Genomic DNA, 20,929 nt, shown 5'->3' with positions numbered 1-20,929 from the left:
TTTTTTATACTATACTAAAGAAAAATCAAATTGTGTATCAATCAAATGTAGCTAATACAACAAAAAAATATTAACTAACATATAATACCAGTATAGTATATAGTTATACCAACAGGGTATACAATTGTACGCAAATAGTTAAAAAAAATTAGTTCAATTATTAAATTGAAATAATATCAGTTGTCAATAAAAATTTCAAAAAATTCTAAAAAGATCTAATTGTAAGAGTATACCGTTACATTATATAGCATTCTATAATTTTTATTTTTTTTGGCATTTTCAATTTGCCTCTCACGCTGGGTAAAAGCTTAAAGCAAATTAAAAGGGAAAAAGGCAAGTGAACTTACCGGTAATAAGTATATTGTATTAGTATATTGTATACTATTACAACATACTGTTATAGTATATTGCATATTATTATAGTATACTATAACAATATATTGTATACTATAATAGTATACCGTTGCAGTATAACTATATACTCCTATAATATATTGTATACTATAGTACTGTTAGGTAACTGTGTTCTTCTTCGATTATTATAATATACCGTTGCAGTATATTATAAGCTATACTAGTATATTGTTGCAGTATAGCTATATACTCCTACAGCATATTGTATACCGTAGCGGTATACTCTTGGGTAGTTGTGTTCTTCTTCGATTTTCAGCTAAAAAATTTCAATCTCAATCACCTCAAATCAGCTCCAAATGCTATCAAATTTCAGTATGAACTTCTAAAAGGTACTATAAGTAATATTTAATAGCACCCACTTTGAATCAAACAAGAAATTTTTAAAAATAAAATTGAGCTTCAAGCCCAACAATGATGGATATTCAAATGCACATAAAATTTTAGATCTGGGAAGCTTACTCGAAGATACTATAAGCAATATTTTATAGCACCCACATCGAATCAAACAATATATAATTTCAAATTCTGGAGCTTCAAGCTCAACAATGGTGGGTCTTCCTTCACACACACATAAAAATCATAAGAAAAGGAGGTAGAGCAAAAGCTTGGGTTGACTCTCTTAATGAAGATAGATCTGGCAGAGGAGAAGTAGACCCATTTAAGTCCACTACCAAGTAAGCTTGCAAAAATGAAGTCAGATGTTTTAATATTCCGTACTTCAAATGCGAAGGCAAAAAGCTGTGGGTCGGGTAGATAGTCTTGGTTGCATAGGTAGGAAAAGTAAATAGTTTAGGTTTGGGTATTTAAGGATAAATAGTTTGAGCTTAATGGGTATAAAGTGAGATTTTCTCTTTTTAACCCTTACCCATTCAGGGGTCTGGTTTAGTTGGGCTGGAATTTTTGTGGGCTTCGATTGGATCAAAATTGGGTGAAATTCAAAAATAGCTAGATTTACAAGTAGTAATTGAAAAGTAGTCACAGTTTTAAAAGTAATCGAAATTTAGCAACTTTTCATGTAAAGATAAATCTGAACGAAAACACTATTCAAAATCCGAAAAATATTCCAGCATAATATATTGGAGTTTGAATTTTTTACATGTGAACTTCCAGCACAATATACTGGAGTTCCAGTATAATATGCTGGAAGTTCATACACAGGTGCTCCAATCTCCAGTATATTATGCTGGAACTTTACGGGCGTTGGAGTTCCAGCATAATATGCTGGATGTTCATTCACAGATGTTCCAATCTTCAATATATTATGCTGGAACTTTCTGTGTTTCAGCAAAATAATGGCTATTTTTCAATGACTTTGCAAACGTTAATTATTTTTCAATTAGCAGTCCGAAAACTGGCTAGCCTGTGCTATTTTCACATCAAAATTCTGTCTAATAGTATGTGGTTGAATTAAAAATATTTGACAAAAAAAAAATTAAAACAAACGTCAGACACTTATACTCTCAAAAACATGTTTTATAATTGAAAGCCGGGGTTCATTCACTTCTGATTTTAAACCTTCAAACTAATTAAGACCTCCACCATTTTTTTAAATTAAAAAGAAATTGGACCTATACGTTCTTCTATTCATAGAAGTGTATATATAATTGAGAAATTTTCATAAAGTACTATCTTTTAGTAGTAATTAGTCATCTATAGATACCATTTGATATATTACGTGTTATGGATACCTTCTATGTGTATTTGATGTATGTAACCTAATGTATTCATGAATACAGTCGCAAAAATAGGCGTGAATCAGGGAAGTCCAGCTAATCTTCAGATGTATTCAACTGTATTTACGAGGTGTATTCAAAAATACAGTAACGTTTTTAGCATAAAATATGGACCTTTCAACTGGTTTAAAACGAAAAGGAAATCAATTTACCTGATATTCTCCTAATATAACTCAACTAACACAAACTATTGCACCATAAATCTGTATTCCTCCATTCACGAAAGTTTTTCAATCGGAAAAAATAAACTAAAGCAGAGCAACATCTAGATTTTAAGTTCTCCCTTTTTATGTAGTTCCAGTGCGTGCCCAGTTCTCTTTTCAACAACGAAAAATTGCAATTGATACAATTGTATACATATGGCAAGTTTAACAGTGTTGTTGTGGCATTCTGGCAAGTGGAACATTGAGAGCAATTACGTCGATTATTCAATTGAGGGAATACTGATAAAGGAGTATGCATCGTATAATGATTTGGTTGCGTCAATCTCTAATCAACTGGGCATAGATTTGAGCTCAAAGTCCATTAAAATTCAATACAAAGTAGAAAGAAATTGCACGCCAATAAAAATACACAATGATATGGGTTACAGGGTGTATGTAGATTTGAAAAAAGAGAACAAAGAATTCAGGATGTATCCTTTGTGCATAACAACTATTGAAAAAGAACTTGTATCCGGAGGTAGTTTAATTCAAGGCGACATTGTGCAAATAGACGAAGTAGTTCAAAGGTGTGATTCCGATACAGATGATACACTTGCTCTAGATTTTGTCAATTCAGGACAAGAAATTGGGGTGTTCGAACTGGATAAGGATTTGATAATTTCAAAAACTAATCAAAGGGAGGTTATGGCTGGACAAGTATATAAGGATAAGGCTACATTGATAGAGGCGATGGAGCATTATGTTATATCTCAAAGGTTTCAATTCCGGGTTGACAGGTCTAATTCTGTTAGGTTTGAGTGTATTTTAATATTCTTTATTTTTATCATATTTTGTATTTATGGTTGGAGTTGTAAGTTATATGTTGATGTGTTTATGCATATTTGTAAGACAATTGATCTTCACTGATGTGGTTAACTATTTTTTTATGGTCTTTAAATACATGTATTCTTGTGTATTTTAATTGTATAAACTTATTACAGTGGCTCTCATTGTTTTCCTCTTTGGTTTACTAGTTGTATAAAAATGTATGCATATAACTATAAGTGTATTCAGTTGTATTATTTGCACAAATAACTATAGTCGTATTTGTATTCATGTGTATATGAGTGATTTTTTTGTAAGCATTTATGCTAATCATATGTATAATGATAAATTCTTTGCAGCTATGCATTATTATGTATGTCAGAAGATTGTGAATGGGGGTTTAAGGCTTCGAGCATTAACAAATCAGAACTATTCAAAGTGAGAGAATTCATTGATAAGCATACATGTCCGTTGAAGGACAAGGTGTATGAGCAGCGACAGGCAAGTAGCAGCCTTATAGGTGGTATGATTAGGCCCAAGCTTACTAATCATAAGAGGAAATACACCCCAAAGGATATAATTGATGATGTGAAATCAAATTTAGGTGTAGATGTTAGCTACATGTTGGCGTGGCGGGCTAAAGAAAAGGCAATAAATTTTTTGAGAGGTGAACCGGCTGATTCATACAAAAAATTACCAGGATACTTATATACAATAGATAAGACATATCCAGGTTCACACATTAGAATGGTAAAATTGCCCAAAAATGAGTTCATGTATGTGTATATATCTTTGTACGCCTTTATAAAGGGGTTTGATCATTGTAGACCCATTATGGTTTTGGATAGAAGTCACCTAAAATCTTACTACACCGATATATTCGTCTCGGCCAGCACGTTGGATGGTGCAGGTGAGTACGTGAATTATAATAAATTATGTTTATATTATAAAGATTGAAATACATATTTTAAAAATATGTATGCAATTGTCTTTACAGGTCATATATTGCCACTAGCATATGGTCTTATTGATTCAAAGAACGATGTTGCTTGGACGTGGTTCTTTGAGCAATTCAAGATAGCATACGGTGACAAGGGAAAACATGTGCATCGTTTCAGATAGAAATAAGAGTATCATTAAATCTGTATCGAGAGTGTATCCAGATGTACCGCATTTTGCTTGTATATGGCATCTATGGAACAACGTATATAAGAAATTCAAAAAGAGCCATGCCAAGTTGAGCGAGATATACTTCTCGATGGCAAAAGCATACACACAAGCTGAATTTGACAGTCTGATGGAGAAGGTGGAGAAGGTAGATATTAGGGTGAAAGAATACTTGGAGTTAGCTGGATACGAAAAGTGGGCTAGGTTGTATGCACCTGTTAACAGGGGATGGACCATGACGTCTAATATTGCTGAGTCAATCAATGTCGCACTAGTGTCAGTAAGAGAATTGCCAATATACGACTTCCTCGAAGAAGTTAGGAAGTTGTTTGGACATTGGAATTGCAGTAACTGCAAAGAAGCTACATAGACTTACACAATGCTTGGAAAAAATATCAGGAGATGCTGACTTTGAATGAGGCAATGTCTATACGCATGACTGTAAGTTTTATTTTAATGTAATTGTATCATATATTTAGTTCTTTCTTTAGATAGCTTAACTTTTTCTGAAATAATTTATACCTTTTTTAGATAGATGTATTTAGTTGTATTATCATGCAAAGTCCTATAATGTTTTTGTTTCTTTTCAGCTGCCTAAAGTTAACCAAATTTTAGATGTATAATAATGTATTCATAAGATAAGACGTAATTATAGTTTATAGCTTGCCGGTCTACATAAATGATGTATTCTTCTGTATTCAAACATTTCAGTTGTATTTAACTGAATAATTTTGCATTATACATACAAAAATTCATTTGTTTAACTGAAATAATTATGCATTATGCATATATGATGCATTATTTAACTTAATAATTCTGCATTATACATACATAAATATGTTTGTTTTCAATACATATTTGATTTAATTCATACTGCTGTATATTTAATACGTCTATTATATGGTATATAAATGAATTTTTTTGTTTATATGTGCTCAAAACTTATAGGTCTATGTTTAAATGTAGGTGGTACCATCGACTGAATACTTACATACGGTTACTGATGGAGGGAGGAATTACACCATCTGCCTGTTAGAGAGAAAATGTGTTTGCGGGAGGTTCCAAGTTGATAAGTTACCATGCCCACATGCTTGGACTGTATTGAAGAGCAAATTTCTAATGCCAGAAGATTATTGCTCTAACTATTATAAACCAAATTCTGTTGTAATGACATACGATGTGCCTGTGTACCCATTGCCTGTGACGACCCGGCCGGTCGTCTTAAGAATTAACACCCCGATCCCCTATTAACTGCTTTCTCCGAGTTTATTTCTGCTATTTTGATTTGCCAGGACATTCGTTTTTGAGATTCGGGAAGTTTTGGGACACTTAGTCCCTAAATGAGAGCTTAAGTGTTGGAAAGTTGACCGTAGTCGGAACAATATGAAGATGGCCTCGGAATGGAAATCTGATGGTTCCGCTAGCTCCGTTAGGTGATTTCGGGCTTAGGGGCGTGATCGAATTGTGTTTTGGAGGTCCGTAGCTAATTTAGGCTTGAAATGCCGAAAGTTGAATTTTTGAAGTTTCCGGTCCGATAGTGAGATTTTGATCCGAGGATCGGAATGGAATTCCGGAAGTTAGAGTAGCTCCGTACTGTTGAATGTGATGTGTGTGCAAAATTTCAGGTCATTTGGACGAGGTTTGGTAGACTTTCTAATCGAAAGCGTGTTTTTAGAGTTTTTGGAATTTTTAGGCTTGAATCCGATGAAAAATAGGTATTTTGATGTTATTTTGAGCGTTTCGATGGTTGGAACAAGTTTGAATGATGTTTTAGGATTGGTTGGTAGGTTTGGTTGAGGTCCCGAGGGCCTCGGGTGTGTTCCGGATGCTCAACGGACCATTCTTGGACTTGGAAAGATTGCAGATTTTCTGCTATTGTGTTGCAGAGAAAACCTTCATCGCGTTCACAAGGGGGTCTCGCGTTCGCGTAGAGCATCTAGGTGAAGCATCTGAAATGTGCTTCGCGTTCGCGAAGGTAAGGACCCGTTGGTCTTTGCGTTCGCGACATGGTCCTCGCGTTCGCGTAGGGTTTGCCCGTGTAAGCTACGCGTTCGCGAAAGAGGAATTTGGCCAGCAGGACTTTTGTGCATCGCATTCGCGATAGTAGCCTCACGTTAGCGAAGAAGGAATTACCTGGGCAGATATAAGATTTCAAAATCGGGGGTTTAGCCATTTTTATCAAAATTTAAGCTTGGGAGCTCGGATTTGAGCGAGATTGTGAGGGATTTTCAGAGATATCGATTGAGTAACGATTGTAGACTCCTTTTTTCTTGTAACCCAATAATCTAAACATTAATTCATCCTTTAATTTCGAAATTTATATGAAAATTGGAGAAACGTTCTTAGACCAAGAAATTGAGTTTTGCTTGGGTATTTGACATCGGATTTGGATAATTTTGGTATGGTTAGACTCGTGAGAGTTTGAGGATTCTGAAACTATAAATTTTATCCGATTCCGGGACATGGTCCAGAGGGGCATTTTGGTCATTTTACATAATTTTGCGTATTAGCTTAGACTTTAATTGTAGAATCAGTTACTTGAAGTGTTAGTTACATTATGAAATTGAATTGAATAGATTTGGGCCATTTGGAGTTGAGTACTCGTGGCAAGAACATGATTTCGGATTGATTTTTGAGCGGGTTCGAGGTAAGTGGCTTGTCTAACCTTATGTGGGGGACCTTCCCCTTAGGATTGGTATATTTGGTAATTGAAATGCCTTGTACATGAGGTGACGAGTGCGTACTTGTGCTAATTATTGGAAATCCGGTTTTCTTTAAGTAATTATTAGCATGTTTCCTTTACTGTTTCTATTACTTGCACTATTAAACATGTTGTTAGCTTAGGAAAGCATGTCTAAGTGACTCAATTGCTCTATTTGTTCAACCTGCCTTACTTGAATTCCGTGCAGCATGCTAGGCTAGAATCAGTTGTTGCCTTCATATGAAATATTGCCATTTCTGTATATTTTCCTGTTGCTGCTGTGTATTTATTTTGGGACTACGGATGTGAGATTCTGGTAGCTCCCCCTTATCTATTTATCTTGGGACTATGGATGTGGGATTCCGGTAGCTCCCCTTTGTTTGTTTATTTTGAGACTACGGATATGGAATTTCGGTAGATCCCCCTGCACAGTTATATGGAACTACGGGAATGCACCCGGTAGATTCTCCCAGTACTGGGTATTTATATTTGGGACTATGGAACGGAATTCCGGTAGATCCCCGCGCACTATGAGTTGGACTACGAGACGGGATCCTGGGAGATCCATCGGATATGTACATATGGGACTACAGGATCCTGGGAGATCCCCGATTGTTATGATTGGTGTTGAACTATATTTCCTTTCCGTGTTTACCTTGTTTCTGTATAGTTGTTTCTATCCCGTACATCTTGTGTTATTTCACTGTTGTACTTATTTATACTGTTTTGTTCTATACTGTTGACCTTATTATTTTATTTAACCTCAGTAGGGTCCTGACCTTCCTCGTCACTACCCAATCGAGGTTAGGCTTGACACTTACTGAGTACCGAGTACCGCTGTGGTGTACTCATGCCTCTTCTGCACATATTTTTTATGTGCAGGTCCAGGTACCGCTACTCAGGCCTATCATCCTTGAGGAGGCGACTGCTCTAGAGACTTCGAGGTACATCTGCCGCGCCCGCAGACCGAGAAGTCCCTTTCTATTCCTGCTTTTAGTATTTAGCCCTTTTGTATTTTTTTCTGTTCTTATTAAACATTCCGGAGTTAGAGCTATATAGTATTGATCTTAGCTTGTGATTCGTGGATTTTCGGGTCTTGAATTTATGCATTGGTATTGAGAGCTAAACATGGTGTATGCTGAGTGGCACATTTAAACACTATTATTACTTTATTCCTGTTTTAAATTTTTTTACTTCCGCAAATTTTGGTTTTTCTTCCGCAATTTAGGCTTACCTAATTGTAGAGACCAGATGCCGTCACGATAGTTCACGGAGGGCGAACTGGGGTCGTGACACTACCGGACAGAAATGAATGGAATATACCAGCACATGTTGCAGAGGAGGTTGTATTACCACCCAAATGGAAAAGACCTCCTGGAAGGCCAAAGAAGGAGCGCGATAATTCTTTCAGTGAATTGCTGCAGCCGAAAAATCAACATTTATGTAGCATATGTGGGCAGGGAGGACATAATAAGCGAACGTGTAGAAATGCTACATGTAGGATTTAGTTAACACTCTGACATGTAGTAGTGCTCCAACGATTTGTCATTACTTCTGATGACATTGTGAAATAATATATTTTGAACCTTTAAATAAATAGATTCTGGATATAGTTAGTTGTAGTAATGTGTTGAATACATTCGAATACAACCTTTCAACAGGTACTTAGACAATCTAATATAGACAGTGGTTGAGTTGTATATACATAACCAACCACAATACTTCTGAATACAACTATATAACAATTTCAATAAATACATATACAATCTGCTGAATATATAATTATAGCAATTGTATTATTCAGTTTCTGATTTGGATATACACTACACACGTGAGGAGCTGATTACATACTAATATACAATGTTGAATACATACAAAAATACAAATTGTCTTATACATTGTGTCTGCCTTGACTATACAAATCAAACCAAATGAATACAATTACTTATAGATTTGTATAAGTATGAATATAACCTGCTTAAGTAAAATAAATACATCAAGTTGAGTACATACGTATATGTAATATGAAAAGGTCAGTCTATTAAGGTAAAAAAAACAGTGAAAGAACTATTTGAATACATCTAAATAAATCTAAAATGCATTATGCAACATACAATTCAATAAAAGTCAATTTGCATACATCAGAATACATATACATATTTGTATCATTGATTTCTGTAAGTACAAAAATACATTGAATATCCTTTTTGAATAAATTTAAATACATGTACATGTATTTATATACATAAAAAACAGAGAAGTCAACAGGTTTATACATATAAATACAGATGAATACATCAACAATACAGATGAATACATCAGAAATTACCTTTTCTTCCAGTGAATCCGAGCTTTTACTTGCTTCAACCTCCTTCCCCTTGACAGATGAAGCTTTAGAAATATGTTTTTTCCTCTTTTCCGCAATGGGAAGTCTTGTTTCCTTCAATGATTTCTCAACTTGGGTTTCTTTGAACTTGTCATGGCGAGATTTTGTTCTCTTCTCCAATGCCATATTTTTGGCTAAACTTGCATCCAATTCCCTTTGAATGATTTGCAAGGAGAAAGAGGGCCCATCAAAAGTGAGAATTTTAGTGGGTATACCTCTGATAATCAACTTGCGGGGTGTTTAATCAGACATTGTGAGAATACGCTTGGATACTGTTGATTAGAGAAAACTTGGTGAGTATAGATGTTGAGAATAAACAAAAATAGCGAAAATTAAAAAATTTAAATACTTACCACACTAATTATAGAAACAAATGATAACAATCGAGAGAAAATTAGGGTTTATGCCGAGATTGGGGAAGAAGGAAGCGGTGTGGGTGAGAGGTTTCTCTGGTTTTGGGCGAGTTTACAGAGAATGGGAAAGAGAATAGAGTGTATCAAAATAAGAGAGAGAAAGAACGTATATTGAAAAGTTTCAATGAAATACGGTAATTATGAGAGCAAAATCTGAAAAGGGAGAGAGAAAAATAAAAAACAATGTGTTTAGTGGCTTAAGTGTAGGAGATAATCAAAATTAGAAATTTTGCTATAAACCATAAAAGGTATCTATAGAATATAATTTATTTAAATGGTATTTATTTAATATAAATAAGGTGTTAACCTTTGCTATAGAATGTAAATATTTCTATATAATTTTCTTTTTCATTTGCTTGAATAGCAGTATTTTGGACTGAAGTTCATTGGGAATGGACTTGAAAGCCATTGAAAACTGGTTATATTAATAAGCTCGCTTTGAAATAAAGAAAAGAGAGTATAATTAACCTAAATAGTCATTCATCCAACTGCCTAGATTAACAATAGTCGAAAATATATAATATTTATATATAATCGATATATAATATGAATTTAATCAGTATATAATTTATGTATATTGACTAAAAAAAGTAAATAGTGAATCTGACCATCTGTTTATGTAAATATCCAAATGCCAATAGCAATCTTATTTTGATGCACGGCACTTTGGTTATTTTTCTACTATATGCATTTTCTCTAACGGATTTGATAAAAATATTAAAGAACCATATCTGGGTCGTTATAGTACTTTGTTCACGCACAAAAACAAGTGACAAAGTTGAAATACGAGGATCGAAGGATTTAATTTTTAGCCTGAATTCGGAAATTCGTCCGCTTAATAATTATAGACTGCAAAAAAGTAGCATGAATAATAATTTTCTTAATGAATACAATTTAAAAATATTTTAATAATTAACAAAAATCTTTAATTCCTCAAAGAGGGACAATCGATTAAATAACAGAACTCGAAGTTTGTGGGCTTTACTAATGGTAATGGTGAAACTGAAGATAATTATCGGAGGTAGGAATGTCACCAGGTAGCCATTCTAGAGGGCTGCTATGTAGAAATTAGTAAGTATATCCTGAATTTCAGATTTTTAGTTCAAATTTTCAGGATACAAAGTTCTGAAGTTAAATTTTTTAGTTAAAATCTTCAAAACAAAATAAGTACTTTCTAATCTCTAAATAACATCCCTAAAAATGGCTATTTGTGCACTTGCCTATTCACTTTGAAACATTTTTAAAATGGAAAATAGATAAATAACCTATATGGTGTAAACTTGTAATTTTAAGAGAGAAAATGAAAGAAACTCTTATTTTACACGTGTGTGTGTGTGTGTATATATATATATATATATATATATATATATATATATATATATATATATATATATATATATATATATATATATATATATATATATATATTTGACTATTATTTTGAGAGTGACAATAACAATATCATTTTCCCTTAAATGTCCAAGGTCCAAACACCATTCTCTTGTGGCCCATTTTTCCCACTTTTGCCTCCCAATGGCAACCGAAAGATGGTTGTAAATGGAACTATGAAGAGCAACACTCTTTTGGTCCGTAGACGGTTTTGGTGAATTGTGTGTGACATCTGTCGCACCTCCTTTTTCCGCGCCCGCGAGGGTGAAAGGGAGTTTTCTCCAATTAAAGGACAGTCGAAACGGGATTTGTTTGTTTGTTTCAGAGTCGCCACTTGGGAATTTTAAGGCGTCCCAAGTCACCAATTTTTATCCCTGAATCGAGGAGAATATGACTATGTCTATTTAACAATCTGCGCACCAGAAATCCGGATAAGGAATTCTGTTAACCCGGGAGAAGGTGTTAGGCATTCCCGAGTTCCGTGGTTCTAGCACGGTCGCTCAACTGTTATATTCGGCTTGATTATTTTGATTTGTTAAATACATTTTTATTGCATGATTTTATTGTTACCGCTTCTATTTAGATTTAAAGACCCTTCTTTGAATCGAATCACGCGTACGTATATTCGTGTTATAAATTATATTTTAAAACATGCGGAGTTGTGTCACGCGCACGTGTACACAATAATATAGATAATATTTTTATTAAAATAATTATTTTCGAAATTATGCTTTAAATAAAATCAAGAACATTCGCCCTTTTGGTATAATTAAGTAGTGAACCTCACATCTCGGGTTTTTATGAAATTAATAATGATAGTCTCCGAGAAATCCCTTTTATTAAATATTCTATCGAAGTCACGCGAACGCATAATCCGAATTGCTTTTAGAAATAATATAATTAGGTTGCGCGAACGTATCCCTAATCACAAAAATATTCTTGATGGTAGTATAAATTTGTGTACCAATTGTTTATTATATCCACATATTTTTATGTGAACATCATGAGAAATAAATATTCTTCTAGTCTCTAAATTCCTTAAAAAGAATTTACAATTTATTGGACGTTGATCGCAATTTATATTTTTTCACGTATGAATTATATTCCTCAAACCATTCGAATTTGAGGAGTAAAAATAAACAACGTGTGATTAATACTACCATTTAGTGAATACAATATTTGCCTACCCAAATAAACAACGTGCAAATTACGTAGAAAAATTGGGAAAGAATGGATGTAAGAAAGGAAGTGATATTTTTGAAGAATTTCCATTGTTCTATTTGAAGCGAATGCTAAAAAAAATGTTATAATCTATAAACCTAATCACCTTCTACATTACTTGTTTTTAATCCAAAGTTATAATCGTTTGGTTAAGTTGTTTATGATGGTAGATAGGCATCAAGTTGATAAAAAAAATTATTATACAAATCGATTCAATAAAATTGCATTACATGCAACATAGTTGTACGTCTGAACCGTTCATAACATTCTAACATCGTAACGAGCTATATCAACTCACCTTCCACATATGATTATATATATACTCATCATCATGCCATATATGAACATACAACTTATATCAATCTAAACCAAAATCAGATTTTTTACAAGATATACTAATAATGTAATTTCTTGATACTTCCATTCTACTTTACATTTAGCTAACAATATTACGGGATGTAATTAATGACCCATTTTATGTTATGTTCCCTACCTTGATAATTCAATCATGACTTCACTTAATGAAAATTCCGAAATAGGTGATATTATTACAACACTTATACGAACTTTAAGATGTAACAATTATCTTATATTCATTACGTCAAACGTACTACTATATTAATCAACTGAAACAAAACTGAAATTTTAAACTAATGAACTTAGACAAATGGAAAACAGAATTATAATTCCCGAACTTCATTAATTTGTTATGTTGAAGCTTTTCATGACATGAGTTTACAGATATGTACCTGATATTGGAAGCAAAAGAAAAATGAAGATGAGAATCAGCAGCAGTAATAACAGTGTAACAGCAACAACTGCCCAGCAACAGTAACAACCCAGTACCAGACCGGTGGAGTAGTAATCCAAAAAAAAACAAAAGCTTTAAGCTTTAAATGAAACAACAACCATTAATACTAATTTCAAAGAAAGAAAGAAAGCAGAAGATTTTTTAGTTTTTATTTTTATTTTGAAAGCTTAAATATTTTTCGGAATTTTTCTCTCTTAAATGTTCAGCCCTTTTTTCTCTCTTCTATTCTCTGTCCGTTTTTTTCTCTCTATCTGTATGTGTATTTTTTCTTATTCCTGTCTTGTGTTCAAGACTTCATATATATAACACATCCCATAACCTTTCAATTAATTAAAATCCATACTTTTTCTCTACCCAACCCATTATCTTCTCACTCATCCCCATTACATTAAATAAACATATCACACCACCCCATTATATTTTGTCCCCCATGCTTCATTTAAAATAATACAAGATTCCCCCCACTATATTTTGTCTTGTCCCTCCTTTATATTAAACAATTATATCACAACCCACCCCATTTCATTTTGTCCCCCATGCTTCAAATAAACAATTACAAAATGTACAATTCCTAAACTACCCCCTCCGACCTTACTGAAATTACCAAACTACCCCTGAACGTACTACAAATTTACCAAACTACCCATCAGCTATAACACATCAATTAATCAAACTTAACCAAAATATAGACAATATGATCAATTTCTAACAATGTTTAAACAACAATATGAACACAGATGAACATCATAACAACAATATCACATGAACACGATTTTAACAACATTTCAACAACAAATCACATGAACACAAATTGAACAACAAAGAACAACTAAAATTTGATTGAACAATATTTTAGCAACAAACCTATTTTCGGATTTAAACAACAACAACAATCAAACAAGTATATTTAGATTAAATTCAATAATATTGAACTTAAAATCAACCATAACAACATTACAACCAACAATTCCTATATCAAACTTAAACAAGATTATGAGACAAATTCACGAAATAATCATAAATGATAAACAAGAAATCAAACTATACAAAATTCGGATTCAAGATCATCCAAACAAAGTATGAACATGAATGAATCTATTTTAACACAACAAACATGACGGATTAAACGATTAAATCAATATATTTCCTTTAACACAACTAAATTCTTTTAGACAAATAACAAGATCGACGAATAAACAATTATGAACTTAAGCTTGAACTTAACAATATTAACAATTTCTAACAATACATAAACTCATGAAACAAATTGAAGAAATAGTTAATTAAATTTCAATTTGAATCTAACAAACATCAAACTAACAAATATTCACTTAAACAATAATACAAACATGAAATGAATATGAAAACAACTAATTAAACTTCTATTTTGAAATCTGAAAATTAATTTAACAAAACAACATGAACACACTAGAAAATTATTTCAACAATGAATCACGAACAAGACAAGGATTAAATCATTTAACGATTTTGGATCCGGAAAATATCAAACAAAAATATTAACAAAAATAAAACTTAGAACAACTAACCGGAGATGAATCAACGAAGAACTTTGATTGTAAACAAATCTGTCTGAGCCTCGACCAAAGTTCGAACAAATGACGACGAAGACAAAGAGAAGATGAAGCAGACCGTAGCTACTGCCGCGACGAGCAGCAGCAGCAGTCCGTCCAACACCTGCTGCGACGAGCAGCAGCAGCACGACGTCGAGACAGCAGCAGCGGTGGCGACAGGCAGCAGCAGCGGCGGCGACAGGCAGCAGCACAGCGCGGACAACCATGGACGACGACATGGTCGACGTCGAAGCTCGTCCATGGATGTGTTCGTTTGGTTGTTTGGTTGAGATAGAAGCAGCAGCGACGGGGCTTCGAACAACAGAAGGAACAAACAACGGGCTGGTCGACGCACAAGCAGAAACAACTGGTGGCGACGACGGACTGTTTTGCCGGAGAAGATGAAGCTCGACCAAACGACGACGAACTAGAGCAACAATGGTGGACGAAGAAGATGAAATGCTTGGGCAGCAGCTGTTTGGACGATGAGGGTGTGTCGAAGAAGAAGGTAAAGGGCAGCCATGGATGCTTGGTTGGAGCTTTGGAGGAAGAAGAAGAAGATAGGAGAGGGGGGGCGGATGGTTTAGATTTTAGGGTTTTCTTCTTTTAGTTTTTGTTTTGTTTTGTAAAATGTAAGACAAAAGGGGTTTGGGTCTTTTGGGTTATGGACTGGGTCGACCCAGTTCGAAATGGACTGGGTCGTAGGGAAGATTGGGCCATTTTTTGGGCCTATGGCTTGAAATCGAAGAAGAGGCCCAATTCCGACTTTCTTTATATTTTCGCTCTTTTTTCTTCTTTTATTTCTCTAAAACTAAATTATAAAAATACTTAAACTATTATTAAGAATTAAATTAAGTTATAAAAGTGCAAATTAACTCTCAATAACAATTAACGCACAATTAAGTATTAATTAAGCATAAAATTGTATATTTGGACATTAAATGCTAAAAATGCAAACGATGCCTATTTTTGTAATTTTTAATTTTTGTAAACAAATTTAATTAGTAACAATTATAGAATTAAATCCTACATGCAAATGCGACATATTTTTGTATTTTTTATTAATTTAACAAATAAACAAACACAGACAAATACAAATAATTATCCAAAATATCACAAAATCTCACAAAATTTCACACCAAGGAAAATCATTTTATTTTGAATTTTTTGGGAGTAATTCTCATATAGGGCAAAAATCACGTGCTTACAGCTGCCCCTCTTTGCCCGAAGACACGAAGGATTTTCGTGCAAAGATAAAGCGAGCGATTTTTGCCCATCCGAGTACTCCGTGTGAAGCATTTTTTTGAAAAAGATTTGACCGAACCTTTGCTTCAAAAGTTTCCTACATATCCTGGGCTAAACAGGAATCAGGTCAATGTAGTTCGGGAAATTTTGGTAGCTGGGACTACCGTTGGACTGCAATGTTACTGTTGTTGCATGCTATTACTACTGCTTACCGATCTCCTTGTTACACGTGCTTAAAAGAAAACAAGAAGCTAAGCTATACTGCAATTTTTCTTGTTGCCTTGCTTTCTTGTCTGCTTGCATTTTTTCCGGTGCTTTTCTTCTTTTTGACACATGCACTTGAGTTTGTGCTGTGACCTCTTGTTGCAACCTTCTGTTTCCCGGTGCCGGGGAATTTTATTGTTTCCTGTGGGGGATTCCTATTGTAACCCTCTGTTTTATTGTCCTCTGACTTGATCTTGAAATGTATGCCTCTGTTATCTGGGCGGGCTCCCAACTTCAATACTTGAAAATTAAAGACTTGAAATGTATGCCTCTGTTATCTGGGCGGGCTCCCAAGTTCAATGCTTGAAATGTAAAGACTGCAATGTATGCCTCTATTGTCTGGGCGGGCTCCCAACTTCGACGCTTGAAATATAAAGACTGAAATGTATGCCTCTGTTATCTGGGCGGGCTCCCAACTTCAATGCTTGAAATGTAAAGACTGAAATGTATGCCTCTGTTCTATGGGCGGGCTCCCAACTTCAACAACTGAAATGTAAAGACTGAAATGTATGCCTCTGTTATCTGGGCGGGCTCCCCACATCAACAACAACTTTTAAAAATAAGCGCCATTCCTCTCTTCAGGCGGGCTCCTGACTTCAACAACAACTTTGAAAATAATCGCCATTCCTCTCTTCAGGCGGGCTCCTGACTTCAACCAATACATCGCCATTCCTTTCTTTAGGTTGGCAAGATTTCAACAAAAAACGCCTTTCCTCTCTTCAGGCGGGCTCCTGACTTCAACAACAACTTTGAAAATAATCGCCATTCCTCTCTTCAGGCGGGCTCCTGACTTCAACCAATACATCGCCATTCCTTTCTTTAGGTTGGCAAGATTTCAACAACTTTTAAAAACGCCTTTCCTCTCTTCAGGCGGGCTCCTGACTTCAACAACAACTTTGAAAATAATCGTCATTCCTCTCTTCAGGCGGGCTCCTGACTTCAACCAATACATCGCCATTCCTTTCTTTAGGTTGGCAAGATTTCAACAACTTTTAAAAATGCCTTTCCTCTCTTCAGGCGGGCTCCTGACTTCAACAACAACTTTGAAAATAATCGCCATTCCTCTCTTCAGGCGGGCTCCTGACTTCAACCAATACATCGTCATTCCTTTCTTTAGGTTGGCAAGATTTCAACAACTTTTAAAAATGCCTTTCCTCTCTTCAGGCGGGCTCCTGACAACAACTTTGAAAATAATCGCCATTCCTCTCTTCAGGCGGGCTCCTGACTTCAAACCATACATCGCCATTCCTTTCTTTAGGTTGGCAAGATTTCAACAACTTTTTTTTTAAAAAAAACGCCTTTCCTCTCTTCAGGCGGGCTCCAAGATTTCAACAACTTTTTTTTTTTAAAAAAACATCTTTCCTCTCTTCAGGCGGGCTCCTGACTTCAACAACAACTTTGAAAATAATCATCATTCCTCTCTTCAGGCGGGCTCCTGATTTCAACCAATAAATCGCCATTCTATTCTTCAGGGGGGCTCCTGACTTCAACCATTTTTTTTTTCAATTCAAACTTTTTTTTTAATTATTATCCTAGGAGAAAATTCATCAGACTAGGATTTGATATCTTATCTTAGGAGAAAGATTCATCTGACTAAGATTTTATCTTGGGAGAAAAATTTCATCAGACCAAGATTTTGACTCTAGGAGATAAATCGTCAGACTAGGTCCATTTGTTGTGATCTTAGAAGAAGGATTCATCCGACTAAGATTTTATCTTGGGAGAACAATTTCATCAGACCAAGATTTTGACTCTAGGAGATAAATCATCAGACTAGGTCCATTTTGTTGTGATCTTAGGAGAAAGATTCATCCGACTAAGATTTTATCTTGGGAGAAAAATTTCATCAGACCAAGATTTTGACTCTAGGAGATAAATCGTCAGACTAGGTCCATTTGTTGTGATCTTAGGAGAAGGATTCATCCGACTAAGATTTTATCTTGGGAGAACAATTTCATCAGACCAAGATTTTGACTCTAGGAGATAAATCGTCAGACTAGGTCCATTTTGTTGTGATCTTAGGAGAAAGATTCATCCGACTAAGATTTTATCTTGGGAGAAAAATTTCATCAGACCAAGATTTTGACTCTAGGAGATAAATCGTCAGACTAGGTCCATTTTGTTGTGATCTTAGGAGAAAGATTCATCCGACTAAGATTTTATCTTGGGAGAAAAATTTCATCAGACCAAGATTTTGACTCTAGGAGATAAATCGTCAGACTAGGTCCATTTTGTTGTGATCTTAGGAGAAAGATTCATCCGACTAAGATTTTATCTTGGGAGAAAAATTTCATCAGACCAAGATTTTGACTCTAGGAGATAAATCGTCAGACTAGGTCCATTTTGTTGTGATCTTAGGAGAAAGATTCATCCGACTAAGATTTTATCTTGGGAGAAAAATTTCATCAGACCAAGATTTTGACTCTAGGAGATAAATCGTCAGACTAGGTCCATTTTGTTGTGATCTTAGGAGAAAGATTCATCCGACTAAGATTTGATATCTTATCTTGGGAGAAAAATTTCATCGGACCAAGATTGTATCGGGAGGTAAATTCATCAGACTAGGACTTTTTATCCTAGGAGAAAAATGTAAAGATCAATGATTTGAGAAACTTACCTTCGTAATTTCTTCTTTTCTTTTCTCCTTCCTTTGCGCTGCTTTGTTCTTGCTTGCTGGGGATAATACCACTGTGGGAGTCTCCTTTCTTCCCCTCCTTCAAATTTGTTTTTGGTTTTTTTTTTCAACACTGCTGGGGATAAAAGTGTTATCTTCTTGGGATAACGTCGTTGAGGATAACGTTGCTGGGGAATTTTATCCCTTCAAATCGATGCTTCATTCTTCTGGAAGCTCCTAGGGATGATAATGGCTTTTGTTTTTTCTATACACCAATTTCATCTCTTTGGTTCTGTCTGCTGGGGATCAATTTCCTCCATTGGAAACTTATTATGTTGGGGGAAACCCTGGTTCAAAGACCACTTTCTTGGTGCTATCTTTATTCTTCCCCAAATGGGTACCTGATTTTCCAGAAAATTTTCTAACTGAAAAGAAAATTTTCTGCCCCAGTTTGACAATCTTTCTTGTGGCATGCATTTCCGACATCAATGCCATTTCCTTTACCTGTTTTAACTCAAACAAAATTTTGTTAGCTTAAAGCGTGGTAGTTGGTTGTGATACTCCACTGGGATGACTTTTCCCTTTCTCCTTCCTTGCTCTGCATTCCACAAGGGACGATATTATTTGTTGGGGATAATCCTTTTCTGCTGGGGATATCCCTCTTGACACTCGTTGATCTTTTTGTCAATTCCCTTTTGCTGGGGATATCTTTTTTGACGCCGGCCTCGCGCTTGTTCCTTGCTGACTATACCATTTGTATGTACTAGTCAGATCTTATCTTGGAAAGCTGATGGCCTATTTTGAAGTCATTTCCCACTGGTTCTGACCAAACAGACTCTACTGGGGAATTTTCTATGAAAGGAGAAAGATAAAAAGGAACATAATAAAAGACAAAAGAAAAAAGATGACTCTTTAACGAAAGAAACTATAAATAAATAAAAAACCTATCACACACAGACACCGACTCTAATGGTCATGACATGCATATGTGGCCTATCCTCTGCTGTCAATCATCTTTCAAGATCTTCAATTGGCAATTCCTCATCTGATTCTTAATCTTATTCGACTTGTAATGCCCGAAGGTTTTCACTATCAAGCCTCTCTCATTTTGGGTTTTTCTCTCAGCTTTCATCACCTTATGGTGTCCGTGAAGATTTTCACCGATAAGACTCTCTCATTTATATCACTTTCCAGCTGGGGATTTGGAGTGTTGCCGGTATGACTCTCTCTGCTGGAGATTAGAGTCCTTTCTGCTATGGAACAGAATGTTATGTTCGCCGGTAAGACTCTCATTTGTCTGACTTGGCTTCTTTTGCAGACTGGTCAGAAGGTCTTTCTTTGGACCGTAATGTGGGTTTTTTGGATAGGCTTAGAAATAAAGGGTATTAAAGGCTCAAAAACAAAATAAATTTGGGGTTAAAAATTACAACATTCGGAACCAATTTTGCTTACCACGAGCGCAACCCTTGCCCCAGTTTCTTGCTTGGGGATTATTTATTTAAATTTTTTTTATTATTATTTATTACACCATGCATACCATGCACATTATGCACACTATGCACACTATGCACCCTATGACCGAGCCGTGAAGCGCCTACGTATCCTCTTTGAGGAATCAGGTCAAACGTAGTTCCCAACTCCTCTTTGTCATTTGACTTTCTCTTTTTTTTTATTTGTTATCATTTTTCTCTTCTTCTTTTTTTCGTTTTTTTTTTGATTTTTTCTTTACCTTCCAGGCTCGTATTTCCTAGTCGTTGCTATTGATTCCGAACGAGGGGTATGAAAGAAAATAAATAAGGCTCAAAAGGGGTAACGAAGTATAAAGTGTTTAGGTAGCACAACAAAATGCCTTCGTCATTCCAGTCTTTAAAACATGCCAGGTGCAAACAACATAATTGATCATAGATTTATAGTCTCTTCCGATGGTGCTGGACTTGAACATTGTGTTAAACACTTGCTTTTTCATTTGTAATTTCTAAAGCACTATTGGGCGACACTCTCACTCTCATGAACGACCCTCATGCCAATTTGG

This window comes from Nicotiana tabacum, chromosome 20 (assembly GCF_000715075.1).
Source record: "Nicotiana tabacum cultivar K326 chromosome 20, ASM71507v2, whole genome shotgun sequence".
Classification (NCBI taxonomy): Eukaryota; Viridiplantae; Streptophyta; class Magnoliopsida; order Solanales; family Solanaceae; genus Nicotiana; species Nicotiana tabacum.
Note: the sequence above shows the minus strand (reverse complement) of the source record.